Here is a 13287-nt window from a genome sequence, read left to right as displayed (position 1 = left end):
CCTGATCTGATTGGGTTTTTGTGGATGGTAAACTCCAAATGTTGGGAGGTACCAGCACTCCCCGCCTTCCGGCAGTGGTGGTGCTACTTCGGCATGTCCGTTAGCGAAGATCTTTCCCATAAATGCTATATATTGCTGTTGCATCTCGGGTTTCCGGTTCAGGGTTTTTTGTAAGGACATGAACCTCTTGACCGCTTGCTCTTTGTTATTTGGCAAGCGCTGGCGTGGTTCTCTGAAGGGTAGTGGGGCGACCCAATTATTTGCTTCATCCCTGAAGACTTTGGTGTCCATCATTATTAAGAAGAAGACGTCTTGAGCTGATGGAGCAAGTTTATTGTCATACTTCGTTTGGGCGAAGACTGACTGGCCCAGCGACTCGTCGCTTGCCTCGCGCTTGTTAACGCCTTGTTGTGCTTCCTTGATGTACATGGAACTTGTGCAGGGTTGAAAAATCGAATGGCGGCCACTCTCTAGCACATTGGTCTTGAGTGTGTCAACCGTCGGTTTGTGTACGTCACCGAGACACACCTCTCCTATCACCACCCAGCCCAGATCCAGACGTTGCGCGAAGGGGGCGTCGAGTGGTCCATTGACCTGCTGCCTAACCTTGTGCACCTGGATAACATCTCTTCCTAATAGCAGGAGTATTTCCGCTTTTGGATCCAGTCCTGGGATGTGTTTGGCGATGTGGTGGAGATGTGGCTGGTGTAGCACCGCACTTGGTGTCAGGATCTCAGTGCGGTTATTCATGATTTCATTGCACTCTAAGAGCGGAGGGAGACAAATGATGACTTTACCATCCAGGGACTCGATCTGGATGCCTTCTGCCTTCCTTCCTTGGGTTTCCATGTTGCCTGAGCAAGTTTTGAGGTAGTATGGGAACTGCTCACTCTCAATGTTGAACAATTTAAAGAACTCTGGACTGACAAGTGAGCGATTGCTCTGATCGTCCAGAATCACATAGGCTTTGATGGCCTTGTCTTTGGCTCCTTTAGGGTACACCTTAGTGAGGCAGATCTTGGAACAAGAACGGCTTGACTGAGCTTGACCGCAAACTTCTGTACAGTTCGTGCTGACAACTGTTGTCCTGGGGTGAGCCTCTCCCTCCCCGCCGTCCTGTTGTGGGGGTGAAGGAGCGCTGTCGGTTTGCGGTGACAGGTCGGGATGCATGGCCCCGACGTGATCTAGGCTATCACATTCCGGACACTTCACGGCGATCGTACACTCTCTGGCGAGGTGAGAGGTTGAGGAATAGCATCTAAAACATATTCTTTTCTCCTTGAGAAGGGCCGTCCTCTCTTCAAGGGGTTTTTCCCTAAACATTCTGCATCCTTTGAGGGGATGAGGTTTGTTATGCTATGGACAATACTTGCTAGGGTCGTTGTTAGTTGTAAGGGCTTCAGTCTTGAGCACTGAGACGGGTTTTTCAATGTTGAAAACATTCAAAGAGGATCTACCTGGCTTGGTGTAAATCGTACTGCTTCCTGGACCCGCGAGGCTAGGGTCGTTTCGCTTCTTCGCCTCCCTGCACACAAACCTAGTGAGGAGCTCAAAGGGAGGAAATCGATCATCGTGCTCTTCCTTGTAATCTAAAGCAACGGACAGCTACCTGTCCTGCAGCCCAAAAGGAAGTTTGTCCACGATTTGTCTAATCCCGGATGGAGTATCTAGGTATACTAGATCAGCTGAGTAGCCATCTTCTTTGGCGCCTTGGATCTCCATAAGTAAATCTCCGAATTCTCTTAACAATGTGATCTTTGGCTGACACCTTAGGAAAGTTTTCCAGACGTCGATATAGCGCCGCTTCAATAATTTCGGGGGCCCCATAGCCCTCCCGAAGTCTCTCCCACGCTTTGCTTAAGGCTAGTTCGGGTTTGTTGATGTACACTGAACGTATGCGTCTCACCTGGTCGCGTGATTCTTTCCCCAGCCATTTCGCCATAAGGTCCAACTTTTGGGTTGCACTGAGCTGGACTCCGTCGATCGCGTTGGTGAATGTGGAGTACCATGCACGGTAATTTTCAGGTTTATCGTCAAACTGGTACAGTCCCGAAGTGACGAGATCCCGTCGTGCTAAATACTGCATCGTGGGATCGGCTGTAAGCGGCATGCGGGCTGGAGAAGTACGTTGGCACCTATATGACTGAGAGTGTACGTTTCTCATGGAATTTGCCGTCCTGGATTCGACCTCTGCATCTCTTCGCATCAAACTTTGTAAGTTTGGTGTCGAGAAGTATCGGTTGTCAGCTCTTTCATTCTTGACTTCATCACGGAGTCGCGAGGGTAAATTTTCTCCCTCGTATGGATGTGATGCAATCGTGCCTCTCTGGGGTTCCTCGTAGCTGGGGAAGTTATCGAATACGTATGGAGAGGGGAGACGAGCCTGCCTGTCTATTTGAGATTGTACATAGTCGCTTGTGCGTTCCTGTCTGGTCCTTTCTAAAGTAGATCTTACTTCGGTCAGATCACGCGACCCTTCAGCTTCTTCTATGTACTCTGCTTCCGCCTTGGCAGCTTCTTCTTCTCTTTCTAGCTGCAGCACTTGCAACTCTGTCGATATTTTTGCCATTTCCAACTGGGTTTCGGCTTCTCTGGTGGCCCATTCCTTCTGGGTTTCGGCTTCTCTGGCGGCCCTTTCTTTCTGGATTTCGGCTTCGCTGGCAGCCTTTTCTTTCTGGATTTCGGCTTCTCTGGTGGCCTGTTTCATTTTCAAAACTGCTTCTTGTCTGGCGTAACGCAGTCGCACCTTGGCGGCTTCTGCCTTGGCTCTTGCCTGGGTGGACTTACATGATGTCGCTCTACTGCCCTTGTCGCTGGGCGCCATCGACTTGATCCCGGATCGAGCTGACATTGCAGCACTTGGAACACCTGATAACGCCTGGGTGGGCTTACTTGATGTCGGTTTACCGCCCTTGTCGCTGGGTGGCGTCGACTTGATGCTGGATCGAGCTGACATTGCAGCACTTGAAACACCTGATAATGCCGCTTTTTCACTGTAACGTTCTCCTTCGCGTGTACTAATAACGCCGAATTCAACGTCGAGATAAACCAGTCAATGAGACCAGATCGCAGTAAGAATAACCACTTACTGTTCACTCTTCACATTAACATATGGTGAAAACTGTTGATAGAACAATACAAGATTGATACAGTATTTGTTCCTTCCTTAATATCACATTTCAATTGTAAATACTTGCAAGGGTGACTATAACTACATTACACTAAGGTGCAGTATACAGGGAGAGTTTACCTGCTCCATTGACTACTTTAAATACACTTCAATACAAACTATCCGCAACTCTTTAACTAACGAAAGCATAAACATTATCGACCGTCGTTACTTCTAACAGGATCGGCATTAACATCTTAGTTCAATATATCGATTATCTATTAACTTACAGCGTTGCTCTCACTGTGATTTCTAATGCCTGCAAAACAACTTCTGCTCAGGTGTGCCTCGTGGTGAGCCCCCACCCTTGCGTTAATTTCAAACCGGTCCTTTCCCACAAGACGCGGCGAAACCGGATCTGACGTCATCACATGCCGATATATTTTACATGCAATGAATATACTTTAAACACTTCTAATTCTAACTAGAAAATACTATCGAATGAATTACTAAGCGAAAATATTATAAACTAAATAACTGTCGTAAAGACAGCACAGTGGTTACAGACCGAGACCTGGCCCTACCCCTCCAAACCAGAACGGGGCCTCCCCCATCCCCATCAGTGGGTGGGCGTCACGGTCTCGTCTTTCAGGTATCGGTAGCCATGGTTGCAATTCGCTGCCAACTGTCGCACCTGCTTCATCCACAGGAGGATAATAATCAGAATCGATCCCCTGCGGGAGAGGAACACCAGGAGGCGAAGGATTAATACGCTCCACAATGTAGGCGCTTCACCCCCTCCCATGCTGCCCATGAACGTGCGGCCCCCGTGCCGTGCACTGTCGGGGTACGAACACAACCCCACACCTGCAGCGATTCTGTCCGTTGTATACTGCACCTCACGTCCGGAGGGAGGGTCACAGAGACAGGGAGGGGTGCAGGGGCTGGAGGGAGTCACAGTAAGGGAGAGCGGTCCAGGAGTCGGAAGAGGGTCACGGTGCATCGGGGTCAGAGAAGCTCACAGAAATGGAGATACGGGAACGGTGGGTGTTCACAGAAATAGGGAGGGCAGTCGGGGTCAAATGGGGTGACAGATACGGGGGAGGGGTATTCGTGTCGGAGGAGATCACAGAGAAAGGGAGGCGAGTAGTTGACGGAGGGGTCACAGAGACAGGGAAGGGTGTAGCGGCCTGAAGAGGGTTACACAGACGGGGAGGGTTGTCGGGTCTGGAGGGGACACAGGGGTCAGAGAGGGTCACAGAAATGGAGAGGGATACGGGAGTCGGTGGTGGGGGAGGGTCAGAGATAGGGAGGGGAGTAGGCGTCAAAGAGGCGGACAGAGGGAGTGGGATGTAGGAGTCAATGGGGACGTGAGTCAGAGGCAGGGAAGGGTGCAGGGGCCGAATGATGTCACACAAATTGGTGGAGTGTAGAAGCTGGACGGCGGATAGTGAGTGAGTGAATGGATGAGAAAGGGTATCTGTGAGGGACGGTGGGAGAGAGAAGGGGGTTGGGGAGGGTGCGGGGACGTTCTTGAACCAACCGGCACAACCTCAGTCGGGTAACACCTTGTTCACTTTGACCCTTTGCCTATAAAATTGACTTCTCTCTGATTCTGTGTTCTTCGGTGTAAGGTTGTACCTATGTTATGTTTGTCATGGTGTGCTCACGGAGATTGGACCCAGGCGCCGAGGAACGGCGGGATCCCCGGGAACAGACGGAAACAAGAGATTAAACATCGGAATCAGAACCCCCGAAGTGCGAATGAGCGACACCAGGAGAATTCATCCTCTCCCACACAATTCTGTGATTTTGCGTTACCTTTGACTTGATAGCGGCGTAGAAGCTGATAAAAGGCGAAGATCAAGCAGGCAGGTCCGAGTCTGCACGGGACAATAGACCTCAGAACAGTACAGCACTGTACTGGCCCTTCGACCTGGGCCGTCAGGGACTGAGGAACGCGAGGATGGAGGGAGAGAAACAGAAAGAGGAAGAGAGAAACTGGAAAATTATAGGGAGTGGAAGCGAGAGATGTCAGAGATAGTTTTGTTTTACAGAGTGGTTTCTCTCTGTTTATTAGTTATTTCTCTTCCTCACGCTCCCTCTCCCTCTCTAGTTCCCCCCATCCTCTGGTCTCTCCGTCCCAACAGCGTGGGCAGAAGGGCCGCACTGTTCTCTGCTGTATTGGCCCTGACACCTACGGACTTGTGCTTCTGACAATTAACAGGTCATTAACCCTGGGCGCACTCACATGCCGATGAAGAGGACGGCGATGGTGGGAATTATGATCATCTCGGCTATCTTCCATCTCTGGGCTTCCAGGGACTCGAAGCCTACGAGATCCCTCCTCGTCTGCGGCTGAAGCCTGGGAACTGGAATGGAGGGCGGGTCTCAGTGACGGGTCTGGAACCCACACTGACTCCCTCCGATCCAAGCCCACACAGACCCCCCCTCATCCACACATCATACTTATCCATCCCACCAGAGCCCTCACAGTCCCCTACTCCTACACTCCTCTGTCCCCATACACTGACCTATCTCCTCAAACCGACCCCTCCTCCCACACCGACCGGTCCGCCCACGACCTACACCGACCTCTTTCTCCATACTGATCCGTCCCTAACCTACTCTCTCCCACCCACAGCGACCTCTCTCCACGCCACACACTGACCCGTCTGTACAACATCCACCATCCTCCCACTCCACACCGACCCGTCTGTACACCATCCACCATCCCCCCCACGTCACATACTGACCCGTCTGTACAACATCCACCATAACTCCCCCACTCCCCACTCCACACCGAGCCCGAGGGAGGGATGAGTTAGAGTGAAGGTGAAGGTGGTTTAGAGTCAGAGCTGAACTGTTTCAACCTTCCGCACTCACCGCAGATACCGCTCCGGGATGGTCCCTCCTCCCCGGGACCCATCTCCGGGAGCGTGGCTGGGACGGGAAGGCGAGGTGGATGGGGTAAGAGGAGGTGAGGAAAGGTTAGCACCAGCCACACCTCCCAGCATTGACGTCGTACCTCTTCGGGATCGGGCGGCCGGACCCCGGGCTCTGCGCCGCCTCCCGCCTCCGCAGATGTGCGGCCAGTGACAGGGCACCGGGTTTACCGAGCAGTTGCTGCAGAACAGGACCGGGACGGGGAAATCATTACCTAAAACACCGGACAAGGCGGAGTGTCAGTGCAATTGGCGCCGCCTCGGTAGGGCACCTTCAGGAGGCGATGCCTCAAAAGGGTGGCATCCAACATTAAAGGTCCCCATCAACCAGGACATGCCCTCTTCTCATTGCTACCGCGGTACAGAAGCCTGAAGACATTTCAGAAACAGCTTCTTCCTTTTCACCATCGGATTTCTGAACGGACAATGTACCAACCTACACCGCCTCACCGGGGGGGGGGGGGGGGTGTAGGTGGGAAGAGGGGTTTGTGGAACGGCTTCCCTCACCGTGCAACAGGGAGAAGAGGGGCCTAACGGCTGCAGCAAGTATCAGAATCCAATCGCACTAAAGGTTTACACGGTCGCTTCAACACAAGTAAACGCCGCAAGGACCTTAGGGAAAACGAGATTTCGGGTGAAGCGGTTACAAAATATCCGGACGGAGAGAGGGAGGGGACGGTGAGGAGAGGGGTAGAGGGTAGAAGAGGAGGGAGAGGTAGGAGTGTCAGGGAAGGAACTCCGGAACTCGGGGCGCGCTCAGTGGAGGAGCAATGGGGACTGGAGGAGGGTGAAGTAGCTAAAATGGAAAGCCCAAAGTAAATTTATTATCAAATTAAATTTACGTCAGCATAGGCACCCTGAGATTCATTCTATTGCGGGCATTCAGAGTAAATAAAAGAAAAACAATAACATTAATGAAATACCGCACTCAACAGGACTAAAGAGCAATCCGTGTGCAAAAGATAACAAACTGTACAAAGACAAAAAGAACAAAATTAAATAATAACGCTAATAACAGAGCTAATCGAATATAAAACAGAGAAGCGGGATACAATACAACCGATGAAGCATATCAGCATTTGGGATAAAGGGAAAACTCTCGACAGAATTTACTTCAAGGAGGAAGAAAATTTCCTAAACAGAGCCAAATAGTAAAAGAATAACGAAGCCAGTAAACATTTTCACTCTACTATATTAACGTGTTCTTTTGGTATAATATATCAGTCTGAAACCAATTTGGAAAATTTGCAAGGAAAAATTAGAACTGAAATGACAAATTTTCGGAAACACACGAAGATTAACACTACCTGGGACAGAACGAAGAAGAAGGAAAACAAACATAAAATCACACAACAGGCAGATAAAACGTCTAAGGATATATTTTCATCAGTAAAACAGGGCTCAGCAGTCCATGCAAGCTGTGCAATTCGCCACAGAAAGTACAACGCAGAAAAATGAAATTATCACCGTAGAGGAAAAAGTTAACCGATAGCAGAGCACGACTGTCTATGGAAGACATCCCCACGGTCTGAGCAGTCTAGATGTCGACAAGGAAGTGTCGAATGCCTGGCTCAGAGCTGGAGACCTCTTCCCAGACACAGAGGAGTTCTTTATGGCAATACAGGACCAAGTGGACCAAACAGAACACAAAATTACACAGTAAAAGACCAACAATCTCAAGACAATAAGTGCAAAAAATGTCACGAGAAACGAGAAACATCCCAGCACATTACAGGATCCTGCTGCAGTTTAACTCAATCTGATTACTTACCAGGGAACAATCACCATTCACTAAAATATTTATTAAAATACATTCATAGAAGACATTATTCGTTATTATAAACACAAGCCTGGTTCAGTTTACGAGTCAAAATACCACAAATGATATTACTACCGATCTGTTATGACATATAGTACAATCCATAATAACTGGCTGGCCGATATTCCAGGGTAAACAAGCAAGAACAACTTACTGAATAGATATAGCCATTCCAAACACACAACATACATAAACCAATACGTGAAGACAGAAATATGCTGAACTAACACAAGAATTTGAAAGACTATGGAATGTGAACAGGGTCTCCATTATCCCAATAGTAATATCTATAACTGGTATCATCCCAAAGTCACTACACAATAACATTAAACAATGAGGCCGACACCGCAGTATTGATGTACATATCCAGAAAGCCACAATACTAAACGTCACTAGTACAGTCAGAAAGTTCCTAGCTATTGAGAAATGAGTGTGCTTGGCTATGTCCGCACCTCAGGCTTTACCAGCTTGAGCTGAGAAAAAAATAATAGGTAAGTAAATAAGCGATAGATATGGAGAAGATCAGATGAAGAGTCCTTGAGTCCATAGATGGTGGAAACAGTTCAGTGACGGGCGAATGAAGTTCTCCCCTCTAGTTCAAGAGCCCGATGTTTGAGGGCTAATAACTGTTTCTGAACTTGCTGGTGTGGTTTACGAGGCTCCTGTACGTCCATCTTGATGGCAGCAGCGACATGAGAGCATGGCCTGGATGGTGGGGGTCCTTGATGATGAAGGAATTAGAGGAAGGAATACGACGGAGGAAGATTTGTAAGGAGTCACAGAGACGAGGAGGGAAGCAGGGACGGAATGTATATCGAGATATTGAGAGGCATAGGAGCCGGAAAGGAACATAGTGACCAGTGGGGAGTACAGAGACAGGGACAGGTGAAGGGATGCGGGGGGAGTGGGGTGTGGAATCGTAGTCACGAGAAGGGTTTTAGGGACCAGAAGAGCGTCACAGAGACAGTGAGTAGGGTAAGGACTAGAGGGGGTCACAGACGGGAAGGTGTGTAGAGGACGGATGTGCTCAGATACGGGGATTGGTATAGGAAACCGAGGGGCTCACAGGGACAGGAAGGGGGAAGGAATTAGACGGTGACACCAAGATTGGGAGGGTTGTAGGGACCAGAAGGAGTCACAGAGACAAGGAGGGATGTAGGGGACGGAGGGGTTCACAGAGACGGGGATGATTAATAACCCCACACAACACACGTTTGAAAATAAGTGTTAATTTGGAATTTGGTTTAAAAATAGCTGATACTCACTGCAGTAGTCGCCACACACAGCTGGGGTTGGGAAGGAGAAGGAGAAGACGATCAGTGGATGTCAGGACCTGCAAGTCTATATTCTTATACACTAAGCGGGGAAACAGGAGCATTCTGTTCGGGTGTCAATGTCCACTCTCACCTTCCGAACCATTTATCCAGTGACTCCACTTCGTTGGGAGCTTGTCGAGAATTTAAATGTCGGCAAACACTTGCAAATCCCTACAGCTGTACGGTGCAGAGCATTCTGCAGAATGGAAAGGGGCTGCAGAGTGTTATAGACTCCGCCAGCTCCATCACGGCCACAACCGTTCCGATAATTGAGGATGTCTTCAAGAAGCGGTGCCTCAAGAAGGTAGCATCCATCACTAGGACCCTCACCACCCAGGGCATGTCCTCTTCTCATTAAAACCATCGGGGAGGAGTTATAGGAACCCGAACATCTGCACTCAGTGATTCAGTGGGCAGCACGGCAGTGTAACGGTTAACGGAACACCATTACAGCGCCAGCGACCTGGTTCAATTCCAACACTGTGGATGAGGTGTTTCTACGTTTTCCTCGTGATCGAGTGGGTTCCTTTCGGGTCCTCCGGTTCTCCCCCACGTTCCAAAAGTGTGCGATTAGCAGGGCATAAACACAAGAATCTCTGCAGATGCCGGAAATCGAAAACAACAGACACAAAATGCCGGAGGAACTCTGCAGATCAGGCAGCATCTATGGAAATGAGCAAAGGCGACTTTTCCCGTCCAAACCCTTCGTCAGGAATGGAAAAGAAGAGGGAAGTCACCAAATTAAAACGGTGGGGGGAAGGGAAGGATGCTAGCTAGGACGTGATAGGTGAAGACAGGTAGGTGGGAAAGGTGAAGGGGTGGAGATAAAGGAATCTGATAGCAGAGGAGAGTGAACCAGAGGAGCAAGGAAAGTAGAAGGGGCACAGCGGAAAGTGATAGACAGATGAGAAGAGGTAGAAGGCTGGAGAAGGTAAGGAAAGATTTTCTTATTGGACAAAAATCGACATTTATGCCTTTAGATTAGAGTCTACACGTTATATAAGGTGGTGCTCCTTCACGCTGAATGTGGCTTATCACGGCACAAGAGGAGACCATGGACCGACATGTTGGAGCGGGAATGGGAATTGGAATTAAAATGCTGGGTCACTGGGAAGTTATGCTTGTGGTGGATAGAGCGAAGGTGCTCAGTGAATCTTCCCCCTAATTTACAATGGGTATCACCAATATAGAGGAGGGGGCATCGGGAGCAGCGGATATAATAGACACCCCAGGCAAATTCACAGGTGAAGTGTTGCCTCACCTTGAAGGAGTGTTTGGGGCTCTGATTGGAGGTGAGGGAGGAGGTGATGGACAGCTGTAGCACCTTGGCCGCTTGCATCGCTTGCGGAGAATGATGTGCTGGGTGCAAAGACTCATGGGGTTGTAGGTAAGGACAAGAGGAACTCTGTCACTGGGATGAGCGCTCCTGCCTCACAGCACATTGCGCTGTCACACACTCCGTCACCATCTCTCCCACAGCACAGCGCTCCCTCCTCACCGCCCCTCCCACAGCCCAGTATTCCCCCTACACTTTCCTCCTAACTGGGTCAGACCATCCATAGATGCATTTCAATTTTCACGGGGAATTAAAACACTAACTTACAGGAATTATTGATACGAGTTGAGGAAAATAATTCTGCCTGACCTTCCTTCAATTTCATCTGAATAAAGGCATGCGACATATCTAACGGTTCATACTCTGCAGAGAGAGAGAATAACATTGTTAAACTCCAGTCTTTCATACATCCATCTGCGAACAAACATCAATACACATAGAGCTCCAAGAGGACAGAACAACAAGACCCCAATGTACAGTGTTGGATCTGCCGCTCAGTGGACAGGCCTGCACTATCGTTCCTCTGCAGTCCGCTTGGGGATCGGGGTGGAGGGAGACCCGGGGAACAGGGGTGGAGGTAGTCCCGGGGATCAGATCCGATGAAGCAGAACCGGGGCTCGTTCCGCAGTAAACATTTATATGTTTGAATGACAATAGACTTCACCGAGGTTCGATTCCTGCCGCTGACTGCAAGGAGCTTGTAGCTACAAACCGGGGGTTTCATCTAGTTTCCCCACATTCCCTGGATGGGAGGATTAAAATGAGTAAATTGTGTGGGTGTTATGTTGGCACCGGGCGCATAGCGGCGCTCGTGAGCTGCGCCCGGACATCGCAAACGATGACGCAAGTGACGCATTTCGCTGTCTGTCTCTGAGTGGGAACGGAAGAGTGAGGAACGTCTCGGAGTTCCCTTCCGCAATGTGGCGCTTCCCCCTCTTCCCCTCCTGTAGCGCGGTGCTCCCTCCTCACTGCAGTCCACTTACTCGGGGAGAGGTGATAGGGTGTCGGGAGGAGGGGGTTGTGGGCGATCCCGGTGTGGTCTGAACCCGGGATACGGAAACTGGAACTATTCATGGTGCTTCCGGTGTGGGTCTGACCCACAGATAAGGAGATTTTGCGAGCGAACAATTTTACTTTACAGCCATATGGAGGTGATTCCCAGACTTTTTACAGAGCCACTAGAAACTGCTGCCCTCCCGCTGGATCAGCCCCTTTCCTCGACACTATATCTAGAACTACAACTTACCCAAGGTAAACATGAAAAGCTAAATCAAATCCATCAGCTCCAGGAATGAATAAATCATTGTCTCTGTGTACACTAACGGGAGGAAGAGACAGATTGGGTCATAACTATGGTGAGATTAATTCCAGAGCAGTGACTACTGTTTCTCAACTAAACACCGGTTTAACCTTCCTCCAGGACAGCCTGACTCATGTCGGGGCACATACTCAGTGTGCTGCACTGCCAGGCACACACCCGACCCTAACTGAACTTTAATAGCTCAGCGTCCCCTCCTCACCGCCCGTCGCACAGGACTCACACCTCACCCAACCACTCCCACATTTCTCCCTCCTAACCACTCCCTCCCACAGCTCTCCCACCACATCTCACCCTCCCTCCCACAGTGATCCTTCTTCACCGACCGTCCCACAGGGCTCCCAAAACCGACCTATCCACAGGATTTACTGCTCACCGCCTCTCTCACGGCGCTCCCTCCTCACCCTCTCCCCCAATACAGCCTCATCACGGTCCCTCCTTCAGTGCCCACTCTGCACTCTCTATATCACAACATGTTGCCCCCTTCTTACTATCACTTGGGAGATATCTGACCGGATCATGACCACAGTAGCTCTCGAGTTGGGGAGTTGACCCGTTAAACCGCCCCTCTTCTCGCCTTCATCCCTCTCCCATTGCCACTGTCCCATCTCCACGCTGGAATCTTTTACCCATCTTGAAGACAGAAACTGCTGGAGGTATTCAGCGTGTAAAGCAACATCTCTGGAGAGAAATAAACATTCGACGTTTCGGTTGGAGACCCTTCGCCAGGACAGGAAAGTAAGAAGCCAGATATCAGAATAGGAAGGTAGCTGGGTGGGGGGCAGGTGGAGTACAAGCTGGCATATAATAGGGGAAATCAGGTGAAGGAGAAGGTGATGAGTGAAGGGAGGGTAGGGAGATGAAGTGAAAAGCTGGGAGGTGATGTTTAAAGAAGGAATCTGGAAGGGGAGGAGACTGAACTGGGTAATAAAGGGAAGGAGAAGAACCAGAGGGTGTTGGTGGGCAGGCGAGGAGAAAAGGTGAGATGATAACCAGAATGTGAAATGGAGAAAGAGAGGGTGGGGGAGAATTTACCGGACGTTAGAGAAATCGATATTCATGCCATTGTGTTGGAGGCTAACCAATGGAATATGGGGTGTTGCTTTTTCAACCCTAGTTTAGACTCGTCTTGTCAGCGGCGGAAGCCATGCACGGCCACTCGTTTGTGAATGGGAAACAGAATTGAAATGGGGCCACCGGGAAATCATGCCATTTGTAGCGGACGTAGCAGTCACCAGATTTGTGTCGAGACTCACCGATGTGGAGGAGGTCACACCAGGAGCATCGGATACAGAAGACGGCACTAACAGACTCCAGGTGAAGTGTTGCCTCACCTGGAAGGACTATTGGGGACCCTGAAGGGTGGTGAGGGTGGAGGTGTAGCAAGTCATGCTTACAGGGTAAGTGCCAGGAGGCTTCTACCCCCATTCCGTTCCAGGTTTGA

The sequence above is a fragment of the Hypanus sabinus genome, chromosome 1 (assembly GCF_030144855.1).
Source record: "Hypanus sabinus isolate sHypSab1 chromosome 1, sHypSab1.hap1, whole genome shotgun sequence".
NCBI classification, from domain to species: Eukaryota; Metazoa; Chordata; class Chondrichthyes; order Myliobatiformes; family Dasyatidae; genus Hypanus; species Hypanus sabinus.
The sequence above is the reverse complement of the archived record's forward strand: the minus strand, read 5'-3'. Positions refer to the sequence as shown.